Source organism: Gopherus evgoodei, chromosome 2, assembly GCF_007399415.2.
Source record: "Gopherus evgoodei ecotype Sinaloan lineage chromosome 2, rGopEvg1_v1.p, whole genome shotgun sequence".
NCBI lineage: Eukaryota > Metazoa > Chordata > Testudines > Testudinidae > Gopherus > Gopherus evgoodei.
This window is the reverse complement of record NC_044323.1, coordinates 64,848,763-64,869,460: the sequence shown is the minus strand read 5'-3', so window position 1 is coordinate 64,869,460 and position 20,698 is coordinate 64,848,763.

Here is a 20,698-nt window from a genome sequence, read left to right as displayed (position 1 = left end):
CTCTAAGCTCAATTACCAGCTTAGAACCTGTAGCGCTGCCACCAACCAGGAATTCCAGTGCCTGGTACACTCTGGTCCCCACAAAACCTTGCCCGGGGACCCTCAAGACCCAGACCCTCTGGATCTTAACACAAGGAAAGTAAACCCTTTCCCTCACCGTTACCTCTCCCAGGTTTCCCCTCCTTGGGTTACCCTGGGAGATCACTGTGTGATTCAAACTCCTTGAATCACAAAACAGAGAGGACAATTCACCTTCCTCCCTCCTTCTCTTTCCCCCTCCCAGACTCTCCCTGAGAGAAAGTAATCCTGGCACAGAGAGAAATCAGCCTCTCTCTCCCTCTTCCCTCCTTTCTCCCCACCAATTCCCTGGTGAATCCAGACCCAGTCCCCTGGGGTCTCACCAGAATAAAAAAAACAATCAGGTTCTTAAACAAGAAAAGCTTTTAATTAAAGAAAGAAAAAACAGTAAAAATTATCTTTGTAAATTTAAAATGGAATAGGTACAGGGTCTTTCAGCTTAGACACTGGGAACACCCTCCCAGCCTAAGTATACAAGTACAAATTAAAATCTTTTCAGCAAAATACCAATTTGAACTCCTTTCAGCCAAATACACATTTGAACTCCTTCCAACCAAATACACATTGGCAAATAAAGAAAACAAACATAAGCCTACCCCCTTTATCTACCTAGTACTCACTATTTTGAATCTATAAGAACCGGTATCAGGGAGATTGGAGAGAAACCTGGTTGCCCATCTGATCCCTCTGAGCCCCCAGAGTGAACAACCACCAAAACTAACAGCACAGCACAAAAACTTCCCTCCCTCAAGATTTGAAAGTATCCTGTCCTCTGGTCAGTTGACAGCCAGGCTTACTGAACTTGTTAACCCTTTACAGTCAAAGAGATATAAAGTACTTCTGTGCTATTAACTTTTCTTATCTGTTTATGACAGTGCCAAACACTATATTTTGGCTGGTGGCAGCGTTATCAAATCTAAGCTAGGAATTAAGCTTAGAAGGGTCCATGCAGGTCCCCACTTTTTGGACGCTAAAGTTCAAAGTGGGGGAAAAAAACCTTGACACTCTCCTATCTACAAGGTTTGTTACCCTGTCAAAGAAAGCTATCAGGCTGGTTTGACATGATTTGTTTTTGACAAATCCATGCTGACTGTTACTTACCTTCTTATCTTCTAGATGTTTGCAAATTGATTGCTTAATTATTATTTGCTCCATTATCTTTCCAGGTACAGAAGTTAAGCTGACTGGTCTGTAATTCCTCGAGTCATCCTTATTTCCCTTTTCCAGTCTTCTGGAAATCTCCACTATGAGATTTGCCCTTTTCCAGTCTTCTGGAATCTCGTCTGTCTTCCATGACTGTTCAAAGATAATCACTAATGGCTCATATCTCATAGAATCATAGAAGATTAGGGTTGGATAAGAACTCAGGAGGTCATCTAGTCTAATCCCCTGCTCAAAGCAGGACTAACACCAACTAAATCATCCCAGCCAGGGCTTGGTCAACCTGGGCCTTAAAAACCTCTAAGGATGGAGATTCCACCACCTCCCTAGGTAACCCATTCCTGTGTGTCACCACCCTCCTAGTGAAAGTTTTTCCTAATATCCAAAGCGATGACTCACTGGCACGCTGCCTCCTGCTAGTCATCCTGGGAATTAGCTCTTTTCCAGCTCAGAGTGTCCTCTGCAGGCTGGTGTATTGCCTGCCACTGGCCCAATGTCCCTCCCAGACCCTGGTGCCCTTTACCTCGGGGTTCTGCCCCAGCAGTACCCCCATGCTCTCAGTCTCCCCTTCCAGAGGACCCCCCAGGCCTCTAAACCCACCTTGCCTCAGTGGTTACTGCCAGTTATCATCAAGCCCCTGCTCACTGGAGCAGACTGAAGTCTGTAAAGACCACTCATCATTGGCAAGAGAGTCAGACCAGCTGCCTCTACCTAAGCCCGGGCTGCACCCCTGCACCAGCTTTGGCCTTTAGCAAGGCCTGCAGCTTGGGGATTTACCAGGCTGGAGCTCCCCACCTCCCTTTGCCCTTGCCCAGCACTGCTCCACTTCAGGTACCTTGCTCCCAGGGGGCTAGCCCTTCCCACTTCAGGGCTAGAGCGAGACTCCTCCAGCTTCTGGCCCACAACTCTCTTATCAGGGCCAGCTGGGCCCTAATTGAGCTGGCCACACCTGTGGCTGCTACTCCAATCAGCCTAGCTTTTTTCAGCTGCAGCCTCTCTTTACTGGAGTGGGGCAGCTGCCCCACTACACTCCTGCACTGCAACTGGAGACCATTTCTCCTTGTTTCTTCTTCTGCTATCACTGAGAACAGCCTATCTCCATCCTCTTTGGAACCCCCTTTCAGGTAGCTGAAAGCAGCTGTCAAATCTCCCCTTGTTCTTCTCTTCTGCAGACTGAATAATCCCAGTTCCCTCAGCCTCTCCTCGTACATCATGTGTTCCAGTGTCCTAATAATTTTTGTTGCCCTCTGCTGGACTCTTCCCAATCTTTCTGCATCCTTGTAGTGTGGGGCCCAAAACTGGACACAGTACTCCAGATGAGGCCTCGCCAATACCGAATAGAGGGGAATGATACGTCCCCCTGATATGCTGGCAGTGCTCCTACTTATACAGCCCAGAATGCCGTTAGCCTTTTTGGCAACAAGGGCACACTGTTGACTCATATCCACCTTCTTGTCCACTGTAACCCCTAAGACCTCTTCTGCAGAACTGCTGCCTAGCCACTTGGTGCCTAGTCTGTAGCAGTGCATGGGATTCGTTCATCCTAAGTGCAGGACTCTGCATTTGTCTTTGTTGAATCTTATCAGATTTCTTTTGGCCCAGTCCTCTAATTTGTTGAGGTCCCTCTGTATCCTATCCCTACCCTCCAGCATATCTACCACTCCTCCCAGTTTAGTGTCACTTGCAAACTTGCTGAGGGTGCAATCCACGCCATCCTCCAGATCATTAATGAAGATACAGTAACTCCTCACTTAATGTTGTAGTTATGTTCCTGAAAAATGTGACTTTAAGTGAAATGATGTTAAGTGAATCCAATTTCCCCATAAGAATGAATGTAAATGGGGGGGAGGTTAGGTTCCAGAGAATTTTTTTTTGCCATACAGTACAGTACTATAGTTGAAAAGTACCCCTCCCTCCCCTGACTCCTGAACACTGCAAGCCCAGATTGCTGCGTTTGGGAGGCAGGGGAGAGAAGGGGAGCCTGCACGCTGAGTCTTTGCTCCTACCCGCTCCTTCCTGAATGCTGCAAGCCAGCTGATTGCTGCAGGCAGGAGGTGGGAGGGAGGAAGGACAAGGCACTAATCCGCGGGGTCTGCTGGCGGGCGGGAGGTGCTCTGTGTGTAGGGGGTGTAGGATAGCTGATGGAGGGCTGCCAGTTGTGGACAAAGCAGGCAGCCAAACGAGATTATAGTGAAGCATTGTACAACTTTAAATGGAGCATGTTCTGTAACTGAGCAGGGACATAAGATTGAAACAACGTTAAGTGAGAGACTGTTAAGTGGGGAGTTACTGTATTGAACAAAACCAGCCCCAGGACCGACCCTTGGGGATCCACTTCTTACCGGCTGCCAACTAGACATGGAGCCCGACGATCTAGCCAGCTTTCTATCCACCTTATAATCCATTCATCCAGCCCATACTTCTTTAACTTGCTGACAAGAATGCTGTGGGAGACCATATCAAAAGCTTTGCTAAAGTCAAGGAATAACACATCCACTGCTTTCCCCTCATCCACAGAGCCAGTTATCTCATCATAGAAAGCAATTAAGTTAGTCAGGCATGACTTGGCCTTGGTGAATCCATACTGACTTCCTGATCACTTTCCTCTCCTCCAAGTGCTTCAAAATTGATTCCTTGAGGACCTGCTCCATGATTTTTCCAGGGACTGAGTTGAGGCTGACTGACCTGTAGTTCCCTGAATCCTCCTACTTCCCTTTTTTAAAGATGGGCACTACATTAGCCTTTTTCCAGTCATCCGGGACCTCCCCCGATCGCCATGAGTTTTCAAAGATAATGGCCAATGGCTCTGCAATCACATCTGCCAACTCCTTTAGCACCCTCGGATGCAGTGCATCCGGTCCCATGGACTTGTGCTAAATAGTCCTGAATCACTTCTTTCTCCATGGAGGGCTGGTCACCTCCTCCCCATAGTGTGCTGCCCAGTGCAGTAGTCTGGGAGCTGACCTCATTTGTGAAGACAGAGGCAAAAAAAGCATTGAGTACATTAGCTTTTTCCACATCCTTTGTCATTAGGTTGCCTCCCCCATTCAGTAAGGGGCCCACACTTTCTCTGACCTTCTTGTTGCTAACATACCTGTAGAAACCCTTCTTGTCACTCTTAACATCCCTTGCTAGCTGCAACTCCAAGTGTGATTTGGCCTTCCTGATTTCACTCCTGCATGCCTGAGCAATATTTTTATACTCTTCCCTGGTCATTTGCCCAAGCTTCCACTTCTTGTAAGCTTCTTTTTTGTGTATAAGATCAGCAAGGATTTCACTGTTAAGCCAAGGTGGTCGCCTGCCATATTTACTGTTCTTTCTATACATCAGGATGGTTTGTTCCTGCGACCTCAATAAGGATTCTTTAAAATATAGTCAGCTGTCCTGGACTCCTTTCCCCCTCATGTTATTCTCCCTGGGGATCCTGCCCATCAATTCCCTAAGGGAGTCCAAGTCTGCTTTTCTGAAGTCCAGGGTCCATATTCTGCTGCTCTTCTTTCTTCCTTTTGTCAGGATCCTGAACTCGACCATCTCATGGTCACCGCTTCCCAGGTTCCCATCCACTTTTGATTCTGCTACTAATTCTTCCCTGTTTGTGAGCAGCAGGTCAAGAAGAACTCTAGTTGGTTCCTCCAGCACTTGCACCAGGAAATTGTCCCCTACACTTTCCAAAAACTTCCTGGATCATCTGTGCCCTACTGTATTGCTCTCCCAGCAGATATAGGCTGCTATCAAATCCCTCATACTCTTCTTTTCTGCAGACTAAATAAGCCCATTTCCCTCAACCTCTCCTCATAAGTCATGTGTCTCAGCACTCTAACCATTTTCGTTGCCCTCCACTAGACTCTCTCAATTTGTTCACATCCTTTCTGTAATGGGGGGCCCAAAACTGAATGCAATACTCCAGATGTGGCCTCACCAGTGCCCAATAGTGTGGAATAATCACTTCCCTTGATCTGCTGGCAATACTCCTATTAATGCAGCCCAATATGCCATTAGCCTTCTTGGCAACAAGGGCACACTGTTGACTCATATCCAGCTTCTCATCCCCAGGTCTTTTTCTGCAGAACAGCCACTTAGTCAGTGGGTCCCCAGCCTGTAGCAGTGCATGGGATTCTTCCATCCTAAGTGTAGGACTCTGCACTTGTCATCATTGAACCTCATCAGATTTTTTTTGGTTCAATCCTCCAATTTATAGAGGTCACTATGGCCTTTATCCCTACCTTCCAGGGTATCTATTTCTCCCCACAGCTTAGTGTTATCCGTGAACATGCTGAGGGTGCAATCCATCCCATCATCCAGATTATTAATGAAGATGTTGAACAAAACCGGCCCCAGGACCGACCCTGGCGTACTCTGCTTTGATACTGGCTGTCAACTAGACATCAAGCCATTGATCACTACTTGTTTAACCCGACCTAGCCAGCTTTCTGTCCACCTTCTATAGTTCTCAGTCAGCTCCTCAGAAAAGCTGTCTATTCTCCACATGCTGCTCATACTGCATTGAGACCTTACAGCGCTGTCCTATAAGCAACTTACAAAGTTATTTTACTCTAAGAAAAACAGAACTTGTTTGGTTTCATGACATCTCCATACTATCTGTATAATTCTCTTTTTTTGCTTGGGCCACCCAAACCCTTCTCACCCAGGTAACTGCCAAGGTCTTTGTGCCTGTTGATTGGATGTGAGTGCTCAGGAACATTGAAAAGAATGAGAGCAGATTAGTACAAAACAAGAATTCCTGTGACAGCATTTTGCATTGGGGAGCATTGTGTAATTCACCAAAGGGGCAGATTTCACTTAAATACTTTTCATTTTTTCCATTTGTTGTGATCTTCAGAAAAGGAGACTAGCATATAGAACCCACTAACGCATGTGTTTTTAAGGGAAAATGGATCTCCAGTAATAGATCAGATTTGGGCTCCCACAAAATTTTCCTCCTCTAATCTGCAACTAAGGCCTGATCTTCACTATGGGGAGATCGATTCCTGCTGCATCAATTGGAGCAGTGTCAATTTAGCGGGTCTAGTGAAGACTAGCTAAATCGATGGCAGAGAGTTCTCTGGTCGACCCCTATACTCCAGCTCTCTGAGAAGTGTAAGGGAAGTTAACCGGAGAGCGTCTCCTGTCAAAGAAGCACAGTGAAGACACTGAGGTAAGTTGACCTATGTTATTCATGTAGCTGGAGTAGCGTAACTTAGGTCAACTTACCACTGTAGAGAAGACTGAAATCGATAGGGCTTTTTGTAGGCACAAGAGTCTGCATACAGTCTACTGGAGGATTGGGGCATATTAGATTTTTTTTCTGACTTGACCTATGTGAGGACTAGGCATTTGGGAATGAGCGAGCATCATTACAAGAACTAAAGAAGGCCAAGGTGGGTGAGGTAATATCTTTCATTGGACCAACTTCTGTTGGTAAAAGAAACAAGCTTTTGAGCCACACACAACTCTTCTTTGGAAAGCTTGTCTCTCTCACGAACAGAAGTTGGTCCACTAAAAATATTACTTCACTCTTCTTGTCTCTCTAAAATCCTGGGACTGACATGGCTACAACAGCACTGTGTACAAGGAAAATGAATGTCTTCTCATCATGTGTTTCAAAAACCTGTTAGACTCCTCTGTAGCTGTAAGCTTATCCAACATATTGTCCTTTATTTTCATCCACAATCCATCAGCAGCGTTCATATTTGTTTTTAGTGAATCCTGAGGAAAAAAAATAAGGACTGTAAAATATACCTGACAACATAGGTGCTGGAACTAGGGGTGCTGGCAATGTCACTGCCAATGCTGTTTAGTTTCACATTTGGACAGTGTTAATTTTTCATGCACACAGTTGCCATTGTCTACATGATAATGCTACAGAGGAGAATAATTTAGAAGAAGGATCCTTCTCCTACCATCTTTAAAGTCACATGAGAATCAGGATCTTTTTGGATCCCATTTTTCTTCTTCTTCTGCTGCTGCTACTGCTTGAGATCTCATGTCAGTCACCATCTAAAAATGTCTGGAATGGTCTTGTACAGCACTTCTCCTTAATTGACCAAATGGATCACATCTAAGTGATACAAAGCATTCTCTTTCTTTCAGAAGATATGGGCAAAAAAGCTACTATCCTGATAGCTCCTCATCCCATACCAGGCTAAGGAATCAAGTTTAGGTCCTCTTTTTGACAATGCAAAGTACTCCCACCAAGCAATTCTACATGGTTATTTTTAAGATCACTACATTACTAATTTTTCTAAATATCATCTATATCTGACTTGTTAGTAACACATTCTGTAATGTGCGTGCTAATTCTGTCTTTCTCACTGGAAAATTGGTCTTTGCATTTGTAGTGCAAGGTTTTAAAAGGATCTTAGCAATTTGCATCTGGCTCTGGATTGTCTAGCTACAGCAGATGTTAATTATGAATTGGCAATGAGTAATGCTGACTATCCAAAAATGAAGTTACAATCCACTAAGCTGTACTGCAAAGACTTTGCTCTTTTTTTGTATTCGGTATACTATACGTATATTAGTCTTTTCCAAGGTCATGATTCTTACCTCTTCTGTCCTCCTTTGCAAGAGGGCAACATTTTTTCTTATGTGCCATCTTCAGTGATTCATGATAGTAAAGAAACAAGAGTAACAAAGGCAAAGTTGTTTGTGCAATTTTATTTCTGTCTGAGTCCAGAAATAATTCTAGGGGTGAAAAATAGAAAACAAAAACCTTTAAAATTTATAAACTTTTAAAAGCCAAATTTCCTAAATAAAGTTAATCTGAATAAATTTATACATCAGTTTCTATATAGATTTGCTATAGCACATGCCCCCAGAGCCCAACTTTAGACACTGGATACCTGATTTTCAGTCACTCGTAATGGTAGCTGTAAGCGATGCATGCACTTAGCAAATTTGGGCACCCAAAATCAGACTACTTTTGAAACTGGTGAACCTAATTATTACATAGAAGTCAGATTTTTACCACCATTTTTAGACAAACCTCCCATTGTGTCTGATTCAAAACACAATGAAGTCAAGGGAACAACTTCTGTGGGTTGAACCTCTACTGTAGATCAAAGGCAATATGTGGCCCTGTGTTTATCAGATCTGGCTTCTGGACCATAATGAAAATGTATTTGTCCTGTTCCAGCGACTAAGTTTGTGATGCCCTTTTGCAAAACATTCAAAATGCCAGTTTAATTCATGATAGCTCAGTATTGCCAGAAAGGTCCCAAAGCTCTTTATAATTAGAGACAGGCCTGAACCACAAATAAGGCTCCAGTTTTAAACGTTCCCTAAGTTTGGATCTGATATTTGGATATGATTTAGCACATTCACGGGGGGCCAAAGTATGAATTTTGCATCAAAACATCTCCCAGAGTGTTTTAGAACCAGGGATCTGATTTGGGTTTTTCTCTAATAATAAAATACGCAGTTGTGTCCACCATCATGGTACAATACAGTAGCTGTTTAGCAAGAGTCTACACTAGGAGGTGAAGAATAGTGGGGATTTAGAGAGTTGGTAAGCAATTACTCAAATTAAAATTTGGCCAGAACATTGGGGCTAATGCTTTTACTCTTGCAAGAAGTCCCATGAGATCTCTAATAACCACAAGTCATCAGGACTTTAGTTTTACATCTCATCCAAAAAACAATACATTCAACAACACAATGCCCATAACACCAACCTGGAGCACAGGTCTGGTGCTGAATTGGCGCAACATCAATGAACCAAAACCATTTCTTGTAGCACTTGAGGTTTCTTGAGAGTTCTGCCATCATAACCCTAACCAGATCCCCCTCCCTGCTAAATTGATGAGAGATCTTGGTTGAAGATTATAGCTACTGGCTATTAAATGGTCCCCTTAAATATGCTACATGTTTTCTGCATTCTCTTTTAAAAAGCCCTCTTTTAAAATTCCATTAATAAACATATTCATAATACACACCAAGCCATGACACTCAGGATCCTTGGCTTCTAAGAGTATGTTGATACCAAGGGAGTGCAAATAAACAGCATGAAAATTCAGTGTCAAGCTTTAAAAATATTTATCTGACTTTTGCTTGATGGAAAACGATTAAAAGATTTGTATTGTTTATACCAGATGAGTTTTGTGAAAAGTGTGGCCCAGTAAAAGAGAAGGAGTTTATATCTGAATCCTCATGACACCGTAAGGAAAATATCCCATCTGAACACCCTAGCTTAACTTATAAACATGGATTTAATTAGGAATACAATTATGGCAACCCAGCAGATATCACTTTTTTTCCTCTCCTAATGGAATTATAGTGGTGCTGTTTATATTGTATCTTTTTAGGTGGGATGAGTTGGGTGGAGAGAGTTTTTTTTTCCAAATCCCCTCTTTCGCTCTCTTCCTAAATTAATGGAAATTAAAATAAATTTCCTCTCATTTTCAGTACTTTGAAATAGACACGGCAAATTAACATTAGGGAAATAAACACATCTCACAGTGTGCTTAGCTCACATTAAAGTTATGAGGTAAAATCCTGGCCTCAGTTTTGTCATTGACTCCAATAGAGCCCGGTGAGACCTGATTTCCTTGCACATAAAGAAAATATCCCCCAAGGGGTCTACATACACAGTTATGGAGGAGCTGGAAGTCACAGGCCTGGGGGGAGGATATATGGTCTTCCCACAGTTAGGATGCAAGTCTGAATCCTGGCCAAGTTGGTAGCGCTGAAAGATGTTACCTGTGTACAGCTGTTGGCTAGTCTAGGCTAAACAAATTGGTGACCTTAGTCTTGTTACCAGTGAACAGGTGTTTATATCATGCAAAAAACTGCCAGCACAGTTGGTGCCCATTTGGCAGTCTTGATAGAAAGATTGAGGTTTAAATGGACAGGAAGACTGAACTGTCTTTCAGCTCCTGGATATAGGGACATGGGGCCTGACTCACTGGTGCCCTGCATCTTATGTATTGATTTACACCAGTGCTGAAAGAGCACAAAGGAGATGTTTAACTCTACCATTCTGCTTTAATAGCAGTTATCTCCTATGCACTCAACGTGAGGAAGGTTTGCCGAATCTGGCCCTTAGATTGTAAGCTACTCAGGGCAGGGATTGTCATTTTATGTGTCTGTGAAACACCATGCACACTGATAGCACTGTGTTATTATTTAGCCACATATGCTTCCTCTTCACAGCCGTGAATGGTGCAGCGCGAGAATTGAGCCCTTGGAAGCTCCAAGTCACCACTGAGGCATGTTGGCGAGATGGTGTATTGCTGTTACTGCCCACGCCGTAACTTCTCTACATCTAGAAAATTTCACAGTTCACTGCTGCCACTCCAGGTACCTTTTCCCAAAACGTATATTTGCTCTTTAAGGGGAGGCAGGGATGGGAAGAGTAAGCCTCTGTGAGTAAATAATGGTGTAGTCTGCAATTTTATTTATATAGTGACATCAGTGTGCATGATGCTTTACAGACATAAAATGACACTATCCCTGCCCTGAGCAGCTTACAAACTAAGGGCCAGATGGAGCTTACAATCTGAGTCAGGTTCTGCATACCTTACTCATTTGAGTCGCATCGCACTTACTTGTGTGACCAGTCCCACTGGAGTTTCTTCATTATTTGTGGGTATGAAATAGGCTTCTACACCTGGTGAAGGATAATCCTGTACTTCAAATAAGTATTTAGTAGTTTGTTTTCAGTTACCAGGTTGTGAATACTCTATACTTGGGTTTAACAGAAAGGGTTTTTTTAATGTGTTCATGTGCTCTTAAATATATCGTCACTATCTACTTTTCAATTCCCTCTTCTAGGTCCAAAATATGCATCTTTAACCTCAAAAATATTGATTAGATTTGGATTTTACTATAGGAAAAAGAGGAACTTTGTGAGAAAAGAAACCACCAGCATTTGTGACAAGTGTATGGGAAGCGTGGCTCATAGTTGGACATTTCGCTATAAATCCCTGATGAGCTGCACCTCAGCTGAATCCTCTAGTGATGTGCAATGAAACAGGGCATGAGAATCCTTTCTCATTTTCCCTCTCAGCCTTCACCAGTGATGGAATTCTGCCAGGGCCAGAGTTCAGGAAAGAATCCCTCATACTTCTCAGCATGAGGTGGAGCAAATGAACATGTCTCCACCCTGCACACTAGTCCTAGCATCCAGATTCCAACAGTACCCTGTAAGGTTTGTGAAGCACTCGGAGTTACAGTAGCATCAATCATTTCTGCTAAGCAGCCACTGTGGGTGGCTGTGTCTGGGGGAAAAATAGAGGATGTATGCTTCAAACATTCTCATCTTGCCAGTCCCCTAAAAGAAGGAGGTTAGGTTCCTAACTCTAAGTCTTCTCACATTAATGTTCATGGCAGAACTCCCCTTGGCGTAAATGGGAGTTTTGGGGTTTTGGCCCTGTCTTGCTTTTGAGTAGTTGGCACAACAGATATGCCAGGAATATGCAGCTTTGAGGCCTCTAACATTCCAATTTCCCCTTAGATATTCAAACTCTCAACTTGCATATATAATCCTTCATGTCAACTGTTTCACATTAAAAAGAGAGATATTTTTGGTTTGCTAAACACAGTTTCCTAAGGGCAAACCTGCTAATGATTAGCTGATGTAACAATGCCCAAAAAGTAACTTCTAGTACTGAAATAAACATTACCACAGCCATTAACCAACAGGGTAATTTCATTGTCTGATGGTATGTAGAATTGGGATTTGAAAAGTCTTTAGAAGGCAAATGATGCAACCATGAGACTACTTATGCTGAAGGCTGCCTTTGTGTGGCTCAGAATAAAAAAAATAATAATTGTTTTCATTTTTTGCTAATGATATTAATTGTAGTAATATTTAATGTGAAGACCTTAAAACACTTAAGGAACAAGTCTCACAACACCTCAGTGAGGAATTGTTATTATCTTATTACACTAGTTCCTTATTATGCTACAATTATGATATTATTAATTATTATTATTATGTAGGGTGCTTACATCTCATTTATTTGCAGATTAGTTTATTAAGCACTGCACAAAATTAAACAGGGCAATGCTGTGTGGGACGGTTGCGGATCTCTCAAGACATCTAGACAGACTTATGTGCAGTGCTGGGGAGGAGCTAGTTGTTGCAGTATGTGCAGGAACCAGTGACATAGGGAAAAATAGGAGAGAGGTCCTGGAGGCCAAGTTTAGGCTGCTACGTAAGAGATTAAAGTCCAGGATCTCCATGGTAGCACTCTCCAAAATGTTTCTAGTTCCATGCGCAAAGCCAATTAGACAGGCAGAAGTGCAAGGTCTCAATGCATGGATGAGACGATGGTGTAGGGAGTAGAGTTTTAGATTTATTAGGAACTGGGGAATCTCTTGGGAAAGGAGGAGCCTAGGCAGGAAGGATGGGCTCCAGCTAGTCCAAAACAGAACCAGGTTGCTGGCATGTAACATTAAAAGGTTTTAGAGGAGTTTTTAAACTAAAGCTGGGGGAAAGCTGATAGGTATGGAGTAGCACACACATGGCCATCCTTAGGATTTATGGTGCCCTAGGTGGGATTATTAAACTGGTGCCCCTATGCCCGACTTGCTCTTAGCAACACAAACATAAACTTACAGTATTGGAAAAATTGCCATATGCACTTTATTAAAAACTGCTGATGGACTATACTTGTGCTAAAGAAGTAGCGCTGTAGAAAAAATTCTGATGCAAATAATATAATTTTTTAAATTTGTCAACATTTTATTGGAAATTTCTATGAAGAGGTATTGAAACAATGATTTGGTTTTAATTAAAAGCAATCTTTCTGGCTTTTTTGGCTGCAAAATCAGTAATAATGTCATCATATGACAAAGACCAAGCGATGTCTTGTTTGATTGCAAGACTAGCAAGACCAGTCAAGCATTCCTGAATCTTAGTAGAACAGAGATAGTTTTTAATGAGCTTTAGTTTTGAGACACTCCCTTCTCCTGATGTTACTGTTACAGGAATTGTCAGTAGAATACGAGTGGCATGCACACATTAGGACAGTGTTTCTCAAACTGGGGTCACCGCTTGTATAGGGAAAGCCCCTGGCGGGCAGGGCCAGTTTTTTTACCTGCCCCGTCCGTAGGTCCAGACAATCACGGCTCCCACTGGCTGTGGTTTGCTGCTCCAGGGCAATGGGAGCTGCTGGAAGCAGCGTGGGCTGAGGGAGTTACTGGCCACCGCTTACTGCAGCCCCCATTGGCCTGCAGCGGCAAACCATGGCCAGTGGGAGCCACGATCGGCTGGACCTGCGGACAGGGCAGGTAAACAAACCAGCCCGGCCCGCCAGGGGCTTTGCCTACACAAGTGGTGACCCTAGTTTGAGAAACACTTCATTAAGATATATGTCAACAAGTTTGCTGGTATGAATAAACTGTACAATGTCCATCCCCAATTTTGCATGTGGCAACATTGATGACAATGTACTCAATTCTTTGTACAGTTCAAATCCATTTAAATCAAAACTATCACCATGCTTCAGAGGCTCTCTAGGTTCTTGCACGGTCATTTGCTGCTCTTGTTTTAGCTGAATTTAGTTATGTCATACAAAAATCCAAACTGTTCATGGTGTACTCGTAAGGTATTAAACCTTTCATCAATGGCAGACATTGCTTTATCCATCACAATATTAAAAAATTCAACCTCAAATTTCTTTTCTGGACATCTATGGGCTCATCTGCTCCTTCATATTCCGCTTCTCGTTTTTTCCTTGAAACTAATGTCATGTTCAGACATGGACAATTTGGTTCTAGTGCCTGTGCAAGCTCTCTTGCTATAACCTGTGCTTCTTTTAATCCGTTTTCTCTCTATTTCACTAAAAAGTGGTGTGTATTGCTTAGTAAGGTAAGTGTGGAATCAAGCTGCATCATTGGGCTCTGCATTATTTTACTTACAATTGAGATTTTAACAAGAATGTCATACCAGATTACGACAGATGTTAGAAACTTGAAGCTGGATATTTCAGAGGCCAATGACTGTGCTTCATTTTAGTTTTTGGATCTCTGGCTTCTTCCAAAATAACAATCAGTGCTTCGTCAACATTTTTACACTTTCTTTTCTGCTTTCTCAGCGTGTCTCAGATAAAGGCTTAATGGTAATACCATTGACATGCGCTTTGATATTTGCCATCACTGAGTGGAAGCTGAAAAGAGCATATAAAGGCATTGCAGCAAACCAAAAAAAGAAATAGCTTCTACAGAAGACTTGGCCATATCACACAAAATCAAATTAAGGTTGTGACATGCACACGGAACAAAAAAGGCTCGTGGATTTTCTGCCAGCAATCAATCTATCTTGCACGCCAGAAATGCATCCTCTCATATTGGCACCATTATCATAGCCTTGTCCTCTAATGTTCATTACGGACAATCTCATTCATTTTAATTCATCAAGGAGAGCTTGAAGAAGTCCAAAACCTATAGTGTCCTCTACTTCTAAAAATCTGATAAACGATTCCTTAACTGTAATCTGTGCTGCATCACTAATGTCAACAAATTTCACTACTAACGACATCTGTTCTTGATTACTTATGTCCGGAGTGCAATCTAGAATTATGGCAAAATATTTTGCCAAAGTAACAATGAAACAATTTTGTCTTTCACTTTATCACTCATTAGCATGATCAGCTCATTTTGAATTCTTGGTCCCAAATAGTGGTCATGTATTTCATTTTCAGTTACTCTTTGGAGATGTTCACTCATCACTGTGTCAAATTTTCCCAGCAGTTGTACAAGGCCCAAAAAATTGCCATTTTTAGGCTGGAATAATTTCTCAACGCTTCCTCTAAAAGCAAGATCATGTGTTGATAGATATTCAACAATAGATAATAGACATTCAAGAACATGGCGCCAATGCTGCTTCTCTGACTCCAGCAATCTTTTATTTTGTGCATCAAGAGTTGTGTTATATTTTAATCTTACACTCAGTGCACATCATTTGTGCATACTTTCAATGTGGTATTGTGCCTTTTCATGTTGCAGTAATATGTGACTAAGATTTTTCCAATCATTAATACCCGTGGTCAGGGGCAGCTCTATGTTTTTTGCCACCCCAAGCACAGCCAGCATTTCTGTGGGAGGTCCGCCAGTTCCGCGGATTCGGTGGCAGCTCTGCGGGTGATCTGCCGGGCCCACGCGTTCAGCGTACCTGCTGCCAAATTGCCGCCTAAGCTCGGGACTGGCGGACCTCCTGCAGAAAAGCTGCTGAAGGCTGCCTGACTGCTGCCTTCTCAGCGACTAGTACACCACTTCCTCACGAGCTTGCTGCCCCATGCACGTGCTTGCTGCGCTGGTGCCTGGAGCCGCCCCTGCCCGTGGTTGCTATCTTAAAATTGCAACTATTGAAAATCTTGCATGGGAAACAAAATACAGCATCCTTGCATTTAGAGTAGACAAGCTATATCTTTTGACAATTTCACCATTGGAAAGTCTTTTGTAGTAATTGTTTTCTGTGAATCTCCTACCTTTAATGTCTTTAGGATATTCAAGATCTTTTATTCTCACAGGGCCTTTCTCAAGTATAATGGCACATAATTCGTTGTGTAAAGATTGCGGCCATGCGCCAATGTCATCTATGTCCCATGCCAGTACAGTTTCAACTGTTGTAATTTCCTGTTTTGTGTCTGCATCTGTTTCAAATGATTGTTCTCTGTGTTGTTACGTTTCTTCAGCTTCGTCTGCATAAAAATTTTCTTTGGCAGTTACTTGATGATCTTGATCAACTTCGTTGTTTTCATGACATACAAACTTAAGTATAAAACCCTTCTGTGCTTGTATAGCAAATCCTATCTCATCTTTTCGATTTCTTTGTGACCCAGAAAGTTGTTTTCGATATGAACTAACTTATAAGGGTGTTTTTTAAAGAAATAACTTTTAAAATTATTGTCAGATTATCAGAAATATTATTTAAAATAACTAATATAGGATAGTCATAAACCGGTGACCTTGAGCTAGTGTGAAGACAACTCACAAGGTATTCCACCCTGACTGAGACACAGTAGAGCTGGAAACCCATGTCATTTTTACAAAGCCACTTTTTAGTTTTAAATGTATAGTGGGCATCAGTCTTAATGTTAGTTACAACTCTGTATCAACCTTATACTGTAAACAGGTCAATGACATTATCCATTTTAATAAGCTGCGTTTCCAAGCATTGGGAAAATATAACCCTAGTTTTATTCCTAGGTAAAGCACAAAGTGACCAAAATGAAGTCAGCACAGAATCCTCTCATCTACATTAAGGTACCACAGAAATGTTACAGAAGTCCTATTGTGCCTTATTTTTGTTTGGGAAGACGTTAGCAATAGCAGCACATTTTGGGCACTGCCAGAAATACATGATAAATTGCTGCCTCTAAAGTTCCATCAAAAACTGACATTTTCACAGCTCCAGCATGATCTGCTGCATAGATTCTTCACAAGGAAGTGTCCCTGGCCTTTTTAACTCATATGAACCATGTATTTACTTTATGAAAGTTGGACAAGACATTGTGAAAATGTAAGACATTGACTGCCCATCCTCTGGGCTGGCAAAAGCTATACTGACTCCCTGGAAAAAAAAAAGCAACAGAATTTTAGAACAACATATAGTTACTCTATACACTAGTAAGGAGATGAGCATTTTACAGTTGTTGGAGGGTTCTATTTAGCAGTAACAGGGCTATAGGAAAGCCAGTCATCATTTTTTTGTTTCTCTAATGAAAACTGTCCCACGCCCTGCCCCAAACCAAACTTGTCACAAATAATTGCCAACAACTTAATTTTCTGTTTTTGGCTAAGATATTGCTATTTTTAAAAAAAATATTGAAATTGGATTCAGGATTATTAGCAAGCATTTTTGGCAAACAAAGTTGTTAAATGACAATCTAAATGGCAACACAGTACTGCTTTCATGCTTGGCTCACCCCCAGCCTGCTGGTCCAACAGCTGTAGTAGAGGAGGAGATAGGTGGAAAGCTGCAGGACCCCAAAATCCACCTCTTGGGGTGCAGATGGCAACAGCAGCAGCAAACCCTCAGGTCTGATCACACACCACTGGGCACCACCACCAGCACCACGGACCATGGTGAAGTTAGCACAGCATCTGATCTCAGGGACGGGACACCCACAGAGCCACAGCAGTTCATCCTGCCCTGCGCAGCTCCCCCTGGATGAGATGGATCTCTACCAGCCTAGGGGAAAGATGCGCTCCCCAGCTAGTGTGACCAGATGTCCTGATTTTATAGGGCCAGTCCTGATATTTGGGGCTTTGTATTATATAGGCACCAATTACCCCCCACCTAGGGTGACCACACAGCAAGTGTGAAATATCAGGACAGAAGCCTATATAAGAAAAAGACCCCAAAATTGGGACTGCCCCTATAAAAGTGGGACATCTGGTCACCCTACCCCAACCTCCTGTCCAGATTTTTCACACATGCTACCTGGTCACCATTTCCCCACCCCAGCCAGCTGTGTGTGATCATTCCAATCCAGTCCCTGTTGCTTGGGCTGGCTGCTGAGGAAGTGAGTCACTTTCAGTTTCACTTCCTTGACATGCAGCCAGCCAGCATCCCCCACCCCACCAGCGGCTTTACCCAGCCAAGCCCTGCTGGACGGGAGGGGGGAGAGAGAGGTGCTCCACAAGGGGGGGAGAGGGGAAATGGGGGGGTGCTCCATGTGGGGGGGAAGAATGCAGATCATGGGGGGCAACAAAGGATACTGCCAGAGTCACCCAGCCTGCCTCACCTCACGTGGGGGAGAGAGTCACACTCACAGGTGAGTTCCTTCCCCCACCCCTTCCCAGAGCCTTCAGCAGCCAATCCCCTCTCTCAGACTGTGCTGCAGGCAGCGCATTCAGCTCTCTCTAGGACCCAACCCTGCTCTTACATGCTCCACTGCTTCCTGTCCCTCTGGGCTCCCGGCAGAGTGATGCCTCAGACAAACTGGTGCCCTAGGCAGCTGCCTATTCTGCCTATGGCTAAGGATGGCCCTGAGCATACAGTTCAAGCAGACATCCCACAGGAGCATCTATTAACAGGGATTCTCTGTAAGGAAGAGACAATAGAAGTGGATGAAGTACAGGTAGGAACTGAAGAGAAACAAAAAGGTCACCTTCAATTACATCACATGAAGGAAGACAACTAAAAAGTGACAAATTTTATCAGTGCTTGTGTATGAATGAAGAAGTCTAATGCTAAGATAGATGAACTTGAGTGTCGAGTAGTAAATGAGGATATTGATATAATAGGCATCACAGAAACTTGGTGGAATGACCATAATCAATGGGACATGGTGGTGGCAGTTGAGTACAAAATATATAGAAATAACAGTAGGCTGTGATGGTGGGGGAGTGGCACTGTAGATGAAAGAAAGCATAGAGTCAAATATAGTAAACATTTCTATCCATAGAGATTCAGTGGTACCATTTAAGTCATTAAAAATGACTTAAGTGGTACCATAGAATCTCTATGGATAGAAATTCCATGCTTAAATAATAAGAGTATAGCAATAGGAATATACTACCAACCACCTGACCAGGGTGGTGATGGTGCTTGTGAAATGCTCAGGGAGATTAGAGAGGGTATAAAATAGAAAACTCAGTAACAATGGGGAATTTCAACCATCCCCATATTGGCTGGTGTGATAGACCCAGACCAGCTGGGAACAGCAAAGTAGTAAAAGGCAGATATATGGGCTACTGGATAAGCAGTTTTCTGTTCCCTGACTGACCAGAGCAGGAGCTGCTCCAGACTAAAGAGAACACCTGACTCCAATTAACCTGCTAAGAGTCAGAGGAGGCTGTTAAGCACCTGACTCTAATTAAGGCCCCTCTGATGCTATAAAAGGGCTCACTCCAGTCAGGCAAAGGAGAGCCAGGGAGCCAGGGAAGAGGAAGTGAGGCTGAAGGGCTGATTAATGAAGACACCTTCAAGTCATTGGTAAGGGAGCCCTAAGGTAAGGGTGAAGAAGGGAGAAGCAGGAGAGATGTGGGGAAGTGGCCCAGGGAAATGTAGCAACTCTGGTAGTGAAACGTTGGCTGCCAACAGCTGCTACCATTAGGGTCCCTAGGCTGGAACCTGGAGTAGAGGGTGGGCCTGGGTTCTCCCCAACCCACCACTACTGGAACATCTCCTGGGAGGGGAAGTCAGGCCCCTGTCAGGACAGGAGGCTAAACTGTTCTGAAATAAGCCCTAGGGACAACAGAGACTGTGGGAGTTCTCTCACCAACCTTCTTGCTGGCTTATGATGAAAAGGGCTCAGTAGACTGTATCCCTGGCCCTAGAGAGAGAAGGGCTATGTGGAAGGTTGCAGTGAGCCTCTGAGGCTAGCATAAACCACCTGAAAGCGCGGAACCCACGAGGACAAGATTGGAGCTCTGCCACAACGGGTATATGTCATCTCAGGACGGGATGCAGAAATAAAGTTTCCACACATCATTAATGACAGCTTCTTGGGGCAGCTAGTCCTGGAACCAACAAGAGGAGAGGCAAATCTTGATTTAGTCCTAAGTGGAGCACAACATCTTGTCCAAAAGGGCTGAACCACTCAGTAATAGCAACCATAATATAATTAAATTTAATGTCCTGGGGAGGGGGGGATACCAAAGAAGGCCACCACAGTAGCATTTGATTTAAAAAAGGGGAACTACAGAAAAATGAGGAAGCAAGTTAAATGGAAATTAAATGGAACAGTCACAAGAGTGAAATGCCTGCAATCTGCATGGAAACTTTTAAAAAACGTCGTAATAGAGGCTCAAATTCATGCCTCAAATGAAAAAGAATGGCAAGAGGACCAAAAAAGTACCACCATGATTAAACAGAGTAAAAGAAGCAGTTAAAGGCAGAAAGACATCCTTTAAAAACTGGAAGTCAGATTTTACTGAGGAAAAGAGAATGGAGCATAAACTCTAGCAAGTCAAATGTAAAAGTATAATGAGGGAGGCCAAAAAAGAATTTGAAGAGCAACAAGCAAAAGACTCCAACTAACAGGAGCGGTCAAGGAAGACAAGACCATTGCGGAGAAGCATCAGTCTTAACTGCAGAAGATGTGAGGGAGATTCCCAGACCTGAGTAATTCTTCTTAGGAGACAAATCTGAGGAACTGTACCAGATTGCAGTGTCATTAGAAGAGATTTAGGAACAAATTGATAAATCAAACTGTAATAAGTCACCAGGACTAGATGGTATTCACCCAAGAGTTCTGAAGGAACTCAAATATGAAATTGAAAAACTACTAACTGTGGTATGTAACCTATTGCTTAACTCAGCTCCTGTATCAGATGAGTGGAACCAATGTGACACCAATTTGTAAAAAATGCCTCAGAGGCGATCCTAGCAATTATAGGCCATTAAATCTAACTTCAGTACCAGGCAAATTGATTGAAACTATAGTAAAGAAAGAATTATTAAATACATAGATGAACATGATTTGTTGGGGAAGAGCCAACCCAGCTTTTGTAAAGGGAAATCATGCCTCACCAATCTATTAATTCTTTGAAGGGGTGAACACAC